Source organism: Pseudophryne corroboree, chromosome 10 (genome assembly GCF_028390025.1).
Source record: "Pseudophryne corroboree isolate aPseCor3 chromosome 10, aPseCor3.hap2, whole genome shotgun sequence".
Classification (NCBI taxonomy): Eukaryota; Metazoa; Chordata; class Amphibia; order Anura; family Myobatrachidae; genus Pseudophryne; species Pseudophryne corroboree.
This window is the reverse complement of record NC_086453.1, coordinates 49,390,018-49,403,018: the sequence shown is the minus strand read 5'-3', so window position 1 is coordinate 49,403,018 and position 13,001 is coordinate 49,390,018. Positions and strand designations below refer to the sequence as shown.

General features: G+C 50.8%; 1 long non-coding RNA gene and 1 pseudogene across 1 annotated transcript in view; both read right to left on the bottom strand.

Moving 5' to 3' along the window:
- Window positions 1–4,926, bottom strand: part of LOC134967000 (uncharacterized) — a 118,824-nt gene extending 113,898 nt beyond the window's left edge. Inside the window, exon 1 of the long non-coding RNA XR_010188760.1 lies at window positions 4,840–4,926. This is a non-coding gene — a long non-coding RNA (uncharacterized LOC134967000). The remainder of the gene's footprint in view (window positions 1–4,839) is intronic.
- Window positions 4,927–12,171: 7,245 nt separating this feature from the next.
- On the bottom strand, window positions 12,172–12,289 carry LOC134968285 (5S ribosomal RNA; annotated as a pseudogene).
- Window positions 12,290–13,001: the final 712 nt, after the last annotated feature.

The window sequence follows — 13,001 nt, the reverse complement described above, 5'->3', positions numbered from 1 at the left end:
GCACCGACACCTGTTTTGGTTTTAATAGGTCTCTGACCAGTGTCATGAGCTCCTGAGCCTTCTCCATCGGGAGATAAACCCTCTTCTGGTCTGTGTCCAGAATCATGCCCAGCAATGGCAGACGAGTCGTAGGAATCAACTGCGACTTTGGAATATTTAGAATCCAGCCGTGCTGCTGTAACACTTCCCGAGAGCGTGCTACGCTGATCAGCAACTGCTCTCTGGACCTCGCCTTTATGAGGAGATCGTCCAAGTATGGGATAATTGTGACCCCTTGCTTCCACAGGAGCACCATCTCCGCCATTACCTTGGTAAATATTCTCGGTGCCGTGGAGAGACCAAACGGCAACGTCTGAAATTGGTAATGACAATCCTGTACCACAAATCTGAGGTACGCCTGATGAGGTGGATAAATGGGGACATGAAGGTAAGCATCCTTTATGTCCAGAGACACCATAAAATCCCCCCTTTCAGGCTTGCGATGACCGCTCTGAGCGATTCCATCTTGAACTTGAACCTTTTCAGGTATATGTTCAGGGATTTTAAATTTAATATGGGTCTGACCGAACCGTCCGGTTTCGGTACCACAAACATGGTTGAATAGTAACCCCTTCCCTGTTGAAGGAGGGGAACCTTTACCACCACCTGCTGAAGATACAATTTGTGAATTGCAGCTAACACTATTTCCCTCTCTAAGGGGGAAGCTGGCAGGGCCGATTTGAGGTAACGGTGAGGGGGCATCTCTTCGAATTCCAGCTTGTATCCCTGAGACACAATCTCTATAGCCCAGGGATCCACCTGGGAGTGAACCCACTTGTGGCTGAAAATTTGGAGACGCGCCCCCACCGGGCCTAGCTCCGCCTGTGGAGCCCCAGCGTCATGCGGTGGATTTAGTGGAAGCCGGGGAGGACTTCTGTTCCTGGGAACTAGCTGTATTGTGCAGCTTCTTTCCTCTACCCCTGCCTCTGGCAAGAAAGGACGCACCTCGTACTTTCTTGCCTCTTTGTGATCGAAAGGACTGCATTTGGTAATACGGTGCTTTCTTAGGTTGTGAGGGAACATATGGCAAAAAATTTGACTTTTCAGCCGTAGCTGTGGAGACCAGGTCTGAGAGACCGTCCCCAAACAATTCCTCACCCTTGTAAGGTAAAACCTCCATTTGCCTTTTTGAGTCGGCATCGCCTGTCCATTGCCGAGTCCACAGGACCCTTCTGGCAGAAATCGACATTGCATTTATTCTAGAGCCCAGTAGGCTAATGTCTCTTTGGGCATCTCTCATATATAGGACAGCGTCTTTTATATGCCCCAGGGTCAGTACTATAGTATCCTTGTCCAAGGTATCAAGTTCCTCAGATAAGGTATCTGTCCATGCTGCTACCGCACTACACATCCAGGCCGACGCAATCGCCGGCCTTAGTAGGGTACCTGAATGTGTATAAATAGACTTCAGGATACCCTCCTGCTTTCTATCCGCAGCATCTTTTAGGGTGGCCGTATCCTGTGACGGCAGGGCTACCCTCTTGGATAAGCGTGTTAAAGCTTTGTCTACCCTAGGGGAGGATTCCCAGCGTAACCTGTCCGTTGGCGGGAAAGGATACGCCATAAGCATCCGTTTGGAAATCTGCAGTTTTCTATCTGGAGATTCCCAAGCCTTTTCACATAACTCATGTGAAGGGGGGAAGGTCACCTCTTGCCTTTTTTCCCCATACATATAAACCCTCTTGTCAGGGACTGGGGTTTCCTCTGTGATGTGCAACACATCCTTCATTGCTATAATCATGTAACGGATGGCTTTAGCCATTTTAGGCTGTAACTTTGCATCATCGCCATCGACACTGCAGTCAGAATCCGTGTCGACATCTGTGTCAACAATTTGGGATAGTGGGCGCTTCTGAGACCATGACGGCCTCTACGACCTAGGATCAGGCATGGGCTGAGACCCCGGCTGTCCCAAGGCTTCTGCTTTATCCAACCTTTTATGCAAGGAAGTAACATTATCATTTAAAACCTTCCACATATCCATCCAATCGGGTGTCGGCGCCGACCCCACATTCATTTGCTCCCGCTCTGCTTCCACATAGCCTTCCTTGTCAAACATGCCGACACAAGCGTACCGACACACCACACACACAGGGGATGCTCTTTTTGAAGACAGTTCCCCCACAAGGCCCTTTGGAGAGACAGAGAGAGCGTATGCCAGCACACACCCCAGCGCTATATGTCCCAGGAGTCACACAGTAACTTAGTGTTAACCCAGTAGCTGCTGTATATATTGTTTTTGCGCCAAATTGATGTGCCCCCCCCTCTCTTTTTACCCTCTTCTACCGTGATTCTGCAGGGGAGAGCCTGGGGAGCTTCCTCTCAGCGGAGCTGTGGAGAGAAAATGGCGCTGGTGAGTGCTGAGGAAGAAGCCCCGCCCCCTCAGCGGCGGGCTTCTGTCCCGCGTTTATGTGGCGGGGGCCCATGCATATATACAGTGCCCAACTGTATATATGCTGCTTTTTTGCCAAGAGGTTCTTAATTGCTGCCCAAGGCCCCCCCCCTTCCCCGCGCCCTGCACCCTACAGTGACCGAAGTGTGTGGGTTAGTGTGGGAGCAATGGCGCACAGCTGCAGTGCTGTGCGCTACCTCATATGAAGACTGGAGTCTTCTGCCGCCGATTTTGACGTCTTCTTGCTTCAGACACCGGCTTCTGACTTCTGGCTCTGCGAGGGGGACGGCGGTGCGGCTCCGGGATCGGACGACCAAGGGTGCGATCCTGTGTACGATCCCTCTAGAGCTAATGGTGTCCAGTAGCCTAAGAAGCAGGACCTATCTTCTGTGAGTAGGGCTGCTTCTCTCCCCTCAGTCCCACGTAGCAGAGTCTGTTGCTAGCAGATCTCTCTGAAAATAAGAAAACCTAACAAAATACTTTATTTCTAGCAAGCTCAGGAGAGCTCACTAAGTAGCACCCAGCTCGTCCGGGCACAGATTCAAACTAAGGTCTGGAGGAGGGACATAGAGGGAGGAGCCAGAGCACACCAGTATCCAAATTCTTTCTTAAAGTGCCCCGTCTCCTGCGGAGCCCGTCTATTCCCCATGGTCCTTACGGAGTCCCCAGCATCCACTAGTACGTTAGAGAAATAGCATTTAATTCCTTTGACGCAGGGAAGGTTAGCGAGGCTTTCTTATTTTCAGTGAAGTAAGCCTCCTCAACCTGCTCGGGTGTTGTATCAGCAATATTCAACACATCCCTAATAGCCTCTATCAACTGCATCCCTTTTGCAAGAGATGCTGCCCCCCGCAACACATCCCCATCACCGTCTGTAGTATCAGAATCGGTATCATCCTGCATGATCTGTGCAAGAGCACGTGTGAATATACAGCGGGGAGCCCTGATGAACCAGAACTGGGCCAGACTGCCATAGAGTTCTGTAGAGCCTGAGTTGCAGATTCATTTTGTGCAACCCTATTTGAAATCTGAGAAATCATAGATTTGATAGAGAATAACCACTCAGGCTCCCTTGTTGGAATCTGTGCTAAACCAGTGCAATCGTGAGTACATGGAATAGGATCATCCTGAGAGGACATACCCTCTGCAGCATATGACACAGAGTCCCTGGACATTGCTTAATGGAGACCACAGACACTACACACACACACAGGTGAGGACAGATAGAGCTTCACCCCCAAGAATGGCAAGAGAGACACAGAGATTGGAGCCAACCCACACACACCGCTTTTAATATAAAAGGTAGATACCCTATCAGCGCGGACTGTGCACCTTAATAGGTAACACAGTCGTTTTGCAGCCCTCCCCCTTCTGCAACCCCCTGGTACCGTGAGAGATAGCTGGAGTTGCTTTGGAGGGACTTGCTCTTCCTATACAGCGCTGTGCAGGCAGGAAAATGGCGCTGAACGCTGCTGGGTCCGCTCTGAGAAGCTCCGCCCCCAAAATGCCGCTGTCATCCCGCTCTTCCTAGAATTATACTGGCCTGAGGATTTATGTGGCTGAAATCCCAGGACCCCGACAGGCTGTGTGACCAGTGTAGGCGCTGGCTCAGGGCGCCCCTCACTATGTACCGCTTAGCCTCCAGAGCACAGTTAATACTGCACTCCTACCCTGATGCCGCCATCTTCACACCGGCCCCCCGCTTGCTAGGGGGGTCGGTGACAAACTCGCCACTGATCTTCAGCTCTGTAAGGGGGTGGCGGCATGCTGCTGGGGTGAGCGATCCCCTGTGGCGGGGGAATGATCTATACCCTCAGGAGCTCAGTGTCCTGTCAGCGGAGATAGTGGCTCAGACCCCACAGGGTGGACACTACTCCCCCCCTTAGTCCCACGAAGCAGGGAGGCTGTTGCCAACAGCCTCCCTGTAAAATAATAAACTCTAAAATAAACTTTATACTAGAGAAACTCTGGAGAGCTCCCTTAACTGTGACCGGCTCTTCTGGGCACATTTTCTAAGCGGAGTCTGGTAGGAGGGGCATAGAGGGAGGAGCCAGCCCACACTCTCAAACTCTCCAATGGCTCCCGGTGAACCCGTCTGTACCCCATGGTACTAATGTAGACCCCAGCATCCTCTAGGACGTAAGAGAAACAATAAAGTATCTAGGGGTGGGAGGACTGGGGAGACCTAACCTACATTTATATGTTGAAGTCACTCATTTGTCACAATGTGCATTACAGCATTCCTCCCCAGACAACAGTGTGGGTTGGATTGGACTCTGGTTGATTGTCACAGTTTGCACTGTTCTTTAGCTGCTCCCACAACACAGACTACAGAGTGCAAAACATATCCCTACAGTAGCATTCTTTCTTTTCAGATAGGGATCATGCATGAAGTCTATCAAATATACCTCAAACGAATGACTTGCTTGCCTCTTGAGATCCTCGTATTCCTCTGAGAACATTACGATGAGGATATGTTGGAGTGTTTATTTGCTATACACTCAGAGGCACACCTTTCTGGAAGCACTTAGCTTAAATACACTAGGGCAGGGATGGACAAAGTGTTGATTGCGATCAACCACAGTGGACGTCCAGCAAGCGTCATTAGCCAATAAGAAACAGCTGATTCTTATTGGTTAGATGCATCAGTCACTGCTGGCTGAAACCATGGCTGTCATAGCTACAATGGCAGTCATGTGAATCAGCACACAATTTATGTAAAAATAAGAAACAAAAAAAAAACCCCACAAGCTAGACAATCACTCAGAGGATCTCTGCTCTATTATATAGTCGCACTCCCCCGCCCTCTTTTTTAGGTCACTCCTTGGTAGATCACAAAACATTTTCAGCCATTAAGAGTAAATAACCAAGCCTAAAAGTTTGGCCTCCCCTCTACTAATTCGCCCATCAATTACTCTGTATTTACTCTTTATTGCCAAATTGCCTGTAGATAAATCCTATAAAAAATGAGATTTATGGGAAGAACTTACCGTTGTTAAATCTCTTTCTGCGAGGTACACTGGGCTCCACAGAGAATGGCATTGGGGGTGTAGAGTAGGATCTTGATCCGAGGCATCAACAGGCTCAAAGATTTGACCTTCTTCCCAGAATGCCTAGCACAGTCTCCTCTATAACCCCACCTCCGTGCACAGGAGCTCAGATTTTGTTAACCAGTCCAATGCAGCAGGGCCGTAACTAGGTGTGGGCGGATGGTGCTTGGCACACAGCGCACTTGTGCTGTGGGCACACCATTCGCATACACCCCGATTGGCTGCCGCCCGCCAGCACCGTAGCGCTGCACCCGGCTCCCTCTCTGACAGACGCTAGCTGGCAGCAGTGTCAGTCTCCCCCATGTGCTCCGCCCAGAGCCCCTCTCCCCACCTGCACCTACACTCACCATTCAGACAGGAGGTGCTGTGGCGGAGCTGAGCTGGACGGGTTGTGGAGCCGGAGTGATCTGAGACGGCAAGTGAGCGGCTGCGGGCGGGCGGTGACGGGGCCTGGCTGGGGAGCACAGCTGAGCTGAGGCGCAGGCTCGCGGAGGGGGAGCGGTATCAGAGCAGCCGGCATGCTAGCTCAGGTGAGGGAGGGTGACGGCGTCATGTCTTGTAGGCCATGACCGGGCTGCATGGTGACCTGTCCTAGCCGGAATGTGGCCGGTCACAGCGCCCCCCTGCCTGTGTATGCAGAGTCCAGGCTGCATGGTGACTGACTTGTCCCAGCCTGAACATGCCAGCACATTGCCGGTCACAGTGCCCCTGCCCGTGTAGCCACCTGATCCTTTCTTATTCCCTCTCTTGCTCCAGCCCCCCACCCGCGGCAACCCCCTGCCTCCCTTCCCCGCACAGGCTCCCCTCTCATTTCCTCACTGCGCCAGCATCCCCCTCACCCCCATTTGCAGCACCCCCCGTCCCCCCCTCCCCCGCACAGGCTCCTCTCTTGTTCCCTCACTGCTCCAGCATCCCCGTCACCCCAATTTGCGGCACCTCCCAGCCCCCCCCCCCCCCCCCCACAGGCTTTCTCGTTCCCTCACTGCTCTAGCATCCCCCTCACCCCCATTCACGGCCCACTTTCCCCCGCACAGGCTCCTCTCTCGTTTCCTCACTGCTCCAGCATCCCCCTCACCCCTATTCACGGCAACCCCGGCCACCCCTCCCCTGCACAGGCTCCTCTCACTTTTCCCCACTGCTCCAGCATTCCCCTCACCCCCATTCATGGCACCCCTGACCTCCCTCCCCCAGACAGACTCCTCTCTCATTTCCTCACTGCTCCAGCATCCAATCACCCCCATCCGTGGCCCCCCTTCCCTGCACAGATTCCTCTCTTGTTCCCTCACTGCTCCAGCATCCCCCTCACCCCCATCAGAGGCAATCCACAGCCCACCCTACCCGGCACAGGCTCCTCTCTTGTTCCCTTACTGCTCCAGCCACCCCCATGCGTGCCCCCCCCCCCCCCCCTTCCCTGCATCGGCTACTCTCTCCCGTTATTCCCTCACTGCTCCAGCCACCCCACCCCTGCAGTCCTCTCTGTTCCCTCACTGATAAAGCACCCACCACCCCATCCGCGGGGGGGCACCAGACAGAATATTGCCTAGGCCCCTAGGGCATCAAAGTAGTCAGGGTCGGCTCTGGCTCCGCCCCACTCCACCTCTCTGCTCCTCCATTCGTGCAGGAGCCCAGTGTCATTCCAACATACGGGCTGGTCCGGGGATGTGCCTCCTCTCAGTGAGGAGCTGTCCAGGGGATTCCAGGAGGACGAGTTTGAACAGGGACATCCCCCACCGCAGACACCGCCATGGCCGCCCGCAGGAAAAGGAACCTCCGCCACTGCCGGTTGAGTGCACTGCCTGCTACCATTACATAGGTACCTGTGGCTTTCCCCCATGTGCTCAGGCTAGGCTCTGGGTACTGGAGCCTAGCTGTTGCTTCCTCCTGCCGCTCATCTCTATCCCTCTCCCACCTCTCTCCCCCTTCCACCCCTCTGTCTCCTTCCCACCACACACTCTCTCTACCTGCCACCTTTCTTTCTCTTTGTCTCCCTCCCTCGTGTCTCCTCCTGCCATACTGTGTAAAAGGGGGCTGTACCTGCTGTACTGTGTGAAAGGGAACTACGTACCGTAATGTTTAAAAGGGGGCTCTACACTGTAATGTGTAAAATTGGGCTCTACCTGGAGTAATATGGCACAGGGGCTCTGCCTGGCGTAATATGGCACAGGGGCTCTGCCTGGCGTAATATGGCACAGGGGCTCTGCCTGGCGTAATATGGCACAGGGGCTCTGCCTGGCGTAATATGGCACAGGGGCTCTGCCTGGCGTAATATGGCACAGGGGCTCTGCCTGGCGTAATTGACGCCACTGTGCAGTGTAATTTGAATAATGGAGACTACTGTGCAGCGTAATATGAATTGGTAATATTTTGTGGCCCCGCCCCTTCCCCATGAAGGGCGCAGATACTGTTTCTTGCACACAGCACTAAAATGTCTAGTTACGGCACTGCAATGCAGTAGTAGGCAAAAGAGACGACAACTGTTAGTAAGGTTGTGTCTATATTGCCTTCGTGCAAAAGACCTGGCCGTGACAAAACGAGTGGGCAGGAGAGAACTTCCACCCTTACAGCTCCTAAATGTTTTCTTCGTTCTCCGATCATTTGGGGTATTTTTTTCTATGCAGCATTGGAAGCTCGCCACGCATCGGGCTCGGTGTCTCGCTCCGCTCGCCACACTTTTCTATTCCAAATAGATTGTAACATGGACGCAGGGGGTTATGGGAAAGGTCCTCCCTGGGCACAGTTCCTAACTGGAGTCTGGAGGAGGGGCATAGAGGGAGAAGCCAGTTCACACCCCTTCAAAGTCTAAAAGTGCCCATCTCTCCTGCAGATCCCGTCTATACCCTATGGTTCTTGAAGTGTCCCCAGCATCCTCTAGGACGTATGAGAAAAAGATTTAACAAAGGTTTAAGTTCTTAACATAAATCTCGTTTTCTGCTGCGGGGTACACTGGGCTCCACAGGGAATGACATTGGGGATGTCCTAAAGCAGTTCCTTATGGGAGGGGGCGCACTGTAGCGGGCACAAGAACCCTGCGCCCAAAGGAAGCATCCTGGGAGGCGCAAGTATCGAAAGCATAAAACCTTATGAACGTGTTCACTGAGGACCACGTAGCCGCCTTGCACAATTGCTCAAGGGTCGCACCACGGCGGGCCGCCCAAGAAGGTCCAACGGACCAAGTAGAATTGGCCTTTATAGTAGCAGGAGCTGGAAGGCCAGCTTGTACATAAGCATGTGCAATCACCATTCTAATCCATCTGGCTAGGGTCTTCTTGTGAGCAGGCCAGCCACGTTTGTGAAAATCAAACATAAAGAGAGTATCCGACTTCCTAATGGAGGCAGTTCTCTTCACGTATATACGGAGAGCACATACCACATCCAAAGACCGCTCTTTGGAAGACAATTCAGGTGCGGCAAAGGCTGGAACCACAATCTCCTGATTAAGGTGGAAAGAAGACACCACCTTAGGGTAATACCCGGAACGTGTTCTAAGAACCGCCCGATCATGGCGAAAAATCAGATATGTTGACCTACAAGATAAGGCATCCAAAGCAGACACCCGTCTAGCAGAGGCAATAGCCGGCAGAAACAAAACCTTAAGAGAAAGCCACTTAAGGTCTGTCAATTCAAGGGGCTCAAACGGAGACTCCTGCAACGCCTCTAAAACCACGACAAGTCCCAAGGAGCCACAGGCGGGACATAAGGAGGTTGAATCCGCAACACTCCCTGAGTGAACATATGAACATCAGGTAAAGTTGCAATTTTTTTCTAAAACCAAACAGACAAGGCAGAAATATGAATCTTGATGGAGGCCAGACGAAGGCCCAAGTACAGGCCCTGTTGTAGAAAGGCCAAAAGTTTGGCCGTACTAAACTTGTAAGCGTCATGATTGTTAGATGCGCACCAAGCAAAGTAAGATTTCCAGACCCTATGGTAAATCCGAGAAGCCGGTTTCCGGGCCTTCAACATAGTTTGAATGACCGCCTCAGAAAATCCTTTGGCCCTCAAGACAGAAGCTTCAAGAGCCACGCCATCAAAGCCAACCGGGCTAAATCCTAATATACACAGGGGCCCTGAACGAGGAGATCTGGGCGCTGTGGAGGTAGAAGGGGATGCTCTAACGAGAGACCCTGAAGGTCTGAGAACCAATGCCATCTGGGCCACGCGGGAGCGATCAGAAGTAGGATTCCTCATTCTTGCTTGACCATCCTTATTACTCTGGGCAGGAGTGACACCGGATGGAACACGTATGGCAGCTGAAAGTTCCATGGAATTGCCAGTGTGTCCACGAAGACCCCTTGTCCTTGCTCCGTAGACCGGAACCTTGTGATTGTGTCAAGACGTCACCTGTCCACGAGGAGTTGAAACTTCTGGATGGAGGCTACACTCTCCCGTGTGTACGTTCTGACGACTGAGAAAGTCCGCTTCCCAGTTTAGGACCCCCGAAATGAATACTGCCGATATGGCTGTCAGAGGGCGTTCCGCCCACTGAAGAATCCTTGTTACTTCCCTCATTGCCATGCGGCTTAGAGTGCCGCCTTGATGATTGACGTACGCCACCGTGGTGGCGTTTTCCAACTGTACTTGAACAGGTCTGTTCTGTATTAAATGCTGGGCCAAGTTCAGAGCATTGAACACCGCCCGCAGTTCCAGAATGTTTATCGGGAGGAGAGACTCTTCCTTGGTCCACCGACCCTGAAGGGAGTGTTGCTCCAACACCACGCCCCAACCTCTCAGACTGGCATCCGTCGTCAGAAGGACCCAGAAGGGACGACCCTTGCTCAATCGTTGGTCCTGAAGCCACCAGCTCAGTGACAGACGGACCTCTGGAGACAAGGAGATCATTTAAGACCTGATCCGGTAAGGCAGGCCATACCACTTAGCAAGAATCAGCTTCTGCAGAGGGCGGGAATGGAATTGAGCGTACTCCACCACGTCGAAAGCTGACACCATGAGACCTAGCATTTGCATTGCCGAATGTATCGACACTTGCGGACATAAGATAGGAAGCATCGAATCCTGTCTTGAAGCTTCAGGACTTTCTCCCGAGACAAAAACAACCGCTGGCTGTGAGTGTCCAACAACGCCCCCAGGTGCACCATGCTCTGAGCAGGGACCAGGGAAGATTTCTTCCAGTTTATGAGCCACTCGTGGCCTTTCAGAAACTGGATAGTCAGATCCAGATGGCGTAGGAGAATGTCTGGGGAATTTACCAGGATCAACAAGTTGTCCAGGTACGGTAGGATCCTGACCCCTTGACGGCGGAGTACAGCCGTCATTACCGCCATGACCTTGGTGAAGACTCGCAGAGCAGTGGTCAAACCAAAAGGAATGCCCGAAATTGGTAATGGAGGTTGCCAACCGCAAACCTCAGGTACTGCTGATGCAACATTGCAATGGGAATATGCAGGTAAGCATCCTGTATGTCCAGGGAAACCATATAAACCCCAGGTTCCAAGGCCAGAACAATAGAGCGAAGAGTTTCCATACAAAACTTGGAGACCCTCACAAATTTGTTCAAGGACTTGAGGTTGAGAATGGGCCGGAGGACCCATTCGGTTTCGGGACTAGGAACAGCGGTGAATAGTACTCCTTGCCTCTCTGAACCAGAGGCACCTGTACTACCACTCCTGTGTCCAGGAGGGACTGTACCACCAAATAAAGAGTTTTTGCCTTCACCTGATCCAAAGGGACGTCTGTCAGGCAAAATCGATGAGGGGGACGATTCTTGAAGGATACGGCGTGACGACTTCCCGTACCCAGGCATCAGAAGTGGTCCTCAACCATTCCTGGGTATACTCTAGAAGTCGGCCCCCCCCACCCAGGGATCCACCAGAGGGAGGCCCGCCCCGTCATGCGGCAGGCTTTTCAGCTTTTGAAGCAGGCTGACGGGCAGCCCAGGCCCTTTTGGGTTTGGGCTTATTGGGTTTGGAAGTGCAAACCGGTTTCGGGTATGCCTGACCTTTTGCTTTGCCTGAAGGACGAAAAGAGCGAAATGGAGTACTTTTAGCCTTCGACACCGAAGGAGCAGTACTAGGTAGACAAAGAGGCTAAGTCAGCCACTATCTTAAAAAACTGGAGAGAAAGAAAACTCTTGTGTGGGCGCACTCTTGAAAGAAGAAGTGAGAAGAAAAAATTCTTCAGATATAAGTTGAAAAGATATTTAAAACCTATTTATTGAGTAATTAAAAAATTAATAATATCCCACTGTGATCAACAAGAACAAGGTTTTTTAATTTTATATTTTTTTAGAAAAGATATGTGAAAAAAAGAAAAAGAAATGTTCTGGTCTGAGTAATCACACGAGACGGATTGGAAAGGTTACAGACACCTGATAGTCTGGCAACCGTTTCACCTGACCAGCACAGAAATTCTGTGTTAATGAAACCAAACAGAGAGATCCAATTCTATGTCTTTGAAAGACCACTGAGGGGTCAATACTGGACAAATTACTGGTCACCTGTTGTACATATATCACAAATTTAGTAACATATCTTACACATTCCTGAAAGCTTTTGATGGTTGACGTGAGATGGGAGAGAAAAGAAGGGAGAAATAATTGGGGGGGGAAATAAAAAAAAATTTGGGTATAGGGATGGGGAAAGAAAGAAGGGGGGGGGGAGAAGGGGAAAGGGAGTGAAAAGTGGTGATACTGCTGTTGGTGTCCACCCTTCAAATGAAGGGGAATAGTATCCTTCTCTACAACACCCGGTATTCCCAGGAAGTCTCCTCTCAGGTACTAACCTGGCCCAATGCTGCTTAGCTTCCAAGATCGAACGAGATTGGGCATTACCAGCGTGGTATGATAGTAGAGAGGCTATCTACCAATGAGAGTGCACCTATATAAGAAGGTGAAAAAAGAATTGATAGAAGGAATCTGAATAGTATGTGGATCTGCTTTCCACGTTAGGCAAGGTAATTTACCACATGGTTAGTGATTCATCCACGATCCAGGGTGTGAGTCCACTGAAAAGGGATGGGCCAGTGAAGAAAGCAAGGGGAGAAGAAAAGGGAAAAAGAAGGAGAAGAAAGGAAAGGATGTGAAGTACCAGAGAAATATGTTGGTCTAAATATATTGATAGACACAAGATGGTTATCCCAAAAAGAGAAAACAGATATCTCAATATGCGGCAAAGATTGAATCACATCTGAAAAACCGTCAGGTAAATTTGTGAATTAGATATGATGATACTAGATAAGTTGTGTGCATAGGCACCTATGAGTCCAGTGATGCAAATTCACTGTGTGCATCAGAATTGCATGACATCTGGAAAAACGTCAGGTAAATTTGTAAATTAAATATGATACCAGATATATTGTATGCATAGGCACCTAACGGTTAACAGATATCTCAATATGTGGCAAAGATTAAATCACATCTGAAAAATGTCAGGTAAATTTGTGAATTAGATATGATGATACTAGATAAGTTGTGTGCATAGGCACCTATGAGTCCAGTGATGCAAATTCACTGTGTGCATCAGAATTGCATGACATCTGGAAAAACGTCAGGTAAATTTGTAAAT